The sequence below is a fragment of the Elephantulus edwardii genome, unplaced genomic scaffold (assembly GCF_000299155.1).
Source record: "Elephantulus edwardii isolate Elephantulus edwardi_28Jun2011 unplaced genomic scaffold, EleEdw1.0 scaffold00314, whole genome shotgun sequence".
Classification (NCBI taxonomy): domain Eukaryota; kingdom Metazoa; phylum Chordata; class Mammalia; order Macroscelidea; family Macroscelididae; genus Elephantulus; species Elephantulus edwardii.
The window spans coordinates 2,525,091-2,528,411 of record NW_006400064.1 but is presented as its reverse complement, the minus strand read 5'-3'; the positions used below and the strand labels follow the sequence as shown (position 1 = coordinate 2,528,411).

The following is a 3,321-nucleotide window of genomic DNA, read 5'->3' as shown; positions in this document are numbered from 1 at the left end:
AGTGGGTGGCCAATCCTTCTTCCTAGTCTGTCTTAATCTGAATGTTCAGATTTAGAGGAGTATCTGACAGACAAGCAATTTGTGGAGCAGTGAAAGATAAATCCCTTATTGTGGGGTTAAGCATTAGTTACAGTGTTGACCCCACCCCTAGCCCAGTGCCTTGGCCCATTTACTTCCCAGCTCTACCCTCCACCAGGATAACCCTTCGCATCTGCCAAGTCCCTTCAGAAAATATCTTCCATTATCCAACCCATGATCTGACAGCTTGTATCTGAAGCTTTCTTGGCTTCCAAACACGTCAACTGCTGACAATTTTTTTTTCTTGTGACCAGTGTCTCTTTTTTTTTTTGTAAATAGAAAAATATTTTACTATTGTAAAAAGAAAAATCATTATATTATGGCAATAAGGACCATCTAAAGCAATATTTAAAGAATAACAAAATCTCTATTTTTGTCCTAAAGACAACATTACCACAGTTTTTGATCTCTAGCAATAATTAAAGAAAACAATGGCCTTTCTGCAATCATAGGTGAAGTCTTTTCTAACTCTAAATTTTCTTTAAGTCTTCAGTAGACCACATCTTCTACAATCTCTTAAATACTCATACCACATGGACATATGGAGTGCATGATTAATAAATATTGATAGCTAGAGTATAAATAATTCTCTTCTAAATGTACATTGTAAGAACTAATTTAAAGATATTTAACCACACATCTGTCAGTTTGCCATAGTTTGGAAGCTACTTCCATGTTGCTATGATATTGGAACCTATGACATTGGTACATTGATATTTCAAACAGGGTTCTCCGTGACAGATAGATTTCAGTGGAACATTCCCTTTAAGGCAGACTAGGAAGAAATGCCTAGTAATCCACTTTTTAAAATTAGTTATGAAAACAATATTGATCGCAAGAGAATATCATCCAAAATAGTGCCAGAAAATGAGTTCCCTATGGTGAAAGGCAAAAGTGGACCCAGCAAGTCTTTGAGAGACCAGTGTCTCTTAAGTTTAGTTGTACTGTCTCCAAGGGAAGGTGACGTGTCCTGTAGAACCCCTGTGTAGATGATCCATCCATATTTGTCCCTACTCCCGAGAAAGTTCATCCACCAGAATGTGTAAATTATTGAACAATATTATTAATATTGCATGCAAGCAAAATACTACTGAAGATAATTTTAAAAAATGGCTAGAACAGTACATAGGCAGAGACTGCATTTAGAAGAGGCTGTGGCACAAGGGATATGGCTGCTGATATCCGATGGATCCCGGCTAGAAGCAAAGAATACCAGAAAGGCATTTGACAGTGTGTGTAGATCATAACAAACTATGGCTAACATGGAAAAGAATGGAAATCTCAGAAAGCTTCATTGTGCTCATGCAAAATCTATACCTAGTCCAAGAGGCTTTTGTGCAAACTGAGCAAGGGAACACTGCATGGTTTAAAATTAAGAAAGGTAAAAAAAAAATTAAGAAAGGATTGTATTCTTTCTCTATATCTATTCAATCTGTATGATGACAAAATTATTTGAGAGGCTTGACTCTATGAAGAAAAATGTGGCATCAAGATTAGAGGAAGACTCATCAATAACTCATCTGTGTATGCAGATACACAACCTTGCTTATTGAAAGTGAGGAAGAGCTACAGAATATTAAACCCTGAAACCATCAATATGAATTGCATCTCAGTGTCAAGAAAACAATTCTCATCACTGGACCAACAGACAACTTCATGATAGATGGTGAAAAGATTGAAACGGTCAACAACTTAATCTTACTTGGATTCACAAACCATAATCAGGAGAACAGGAAATATAAGATGCACCTGATTCAGATCATGGTCATAAGGATGACAGAATAATTGATAGTTTTGAGTTGTGGTGTTGGAGATGAGTTGAGCTATTGGAGAAAAGTACTAAATACTCCATGCACTGCCAAAAGAACAAGTAGATATGTCTTAGCGAAAGTGCTGCTAGAGTGCGCCTTGGAGGCAAAGATGATGAAGCTTCATGTCATGTATTCTGGGTGTGTTGCTAGAAGACATTATTCTTTGGAGAGGGACATTATGTTTGGAAAGGTGGAGGGTTCATGAAAGAGAAGAAGACCTTCAACCAGGTCAATTGACACAGTGAGTGCTGCAAAGGGTTCAAGTGTGTCAGAGATTTTGAAGATAGTAGAGAAAAGGACAGGGTTCATATCTGTTTGTTGTTCATAGGGTCACTGTGAGTCATATTTGGCTCAATGACACGTAATAACAGAGAATGAGGAGGAAGATGAGTTTTCGTAGACAACTTATGGGGGTTTCACAGAGGAATCAGGAGATGATGAGTAACGAGATACATCAGAAACAGAAGACAAGGTAGATTCTGACTTTGACACTCTTGATGGGGATGAGTCATCCAGTGATGGAGAAGCATAAGATGGAAGCACCAAAGAGCCACCAGGGCCTATAAGACTACTCAAGAGTTTGAAATCTCAAAAAGTCAGCACCCAAGATGATAGCTCTTAGGATACATGAGAAGAGAAAGCATTGCTGCCATTAGAACTACAGGATGATGGACATACACAACAAACATTCCTTCAGGTACAAAAAAGGTAGGGTCAGTTGAGGCTGCAAAAGGGGTGCCACTATGAACAACCACAAACACAACAGGAGCTCCTTTGTTGAAGCCAAGATCACAGAGGAGCTCAGCTTACTTTCACTGGAGACATATGAGTGCCTTGAGGCTGACAAAAAAAAAGCAGGTTCACAAGAAATTGAAGTGCCCTGGGCCCATAGTCACCTATCCTTCTGTGACATCAAAGAAAGAAAATGCTGATGTAGAAGGACTTGATCTTGTTCCTATAGCATCTGCACTGCATTCTGGAGCTGGCCCTGTTATACCCCCGGCTTGCTACCCAAGACAATTGAGAAATGGTTCCCCCAAGGGCAGCCTCTGAAGGTCCCTGTTTGAGAGGTCTGCCCCGTGATCCAGCACCCAACTCTACATCAGAACCTTCTTACAAAAGTACCCTATGCTACTTCTCTTCAAGATCATCTTTGGGGTTTACAAGAAGTATATCACTTCCCATGGATTGCCACCAGCTACTTCAGCCCTGGGTCCTGACCCACAAACTTCTAAGCCCCTCCTGGCCCTGGGCTCCAAACCTTATTTAAAAAAAATCATCATCAAAGGAAGAAATATCTAATCCTTAGAAACCACTTTCCTGGCCTGATGTTTTTCCTCCTCTATGTCATCTCTGATGCTTCTTCATCCAATTAATTTTGTCTTGTATTCCTTCACTCCTAATTCCTGCCGGTTTTGTGTTTTCAATCCAT

At 39.5% G+C, this 3,321-nt stretch overlaps 1 pseudogene; it reads left to right on the top strand.

The window, feature by feature from the left end:
- The first annotated feature begins 1,246 nt into the window (after nt 1–1,246).
- Nucleotides 1,247–2,942, top strand: LOC102872542 (annotated as a pseudogene).
- Nucleotides 2,943–3,321: the final 379 nt, after the last annotated feature.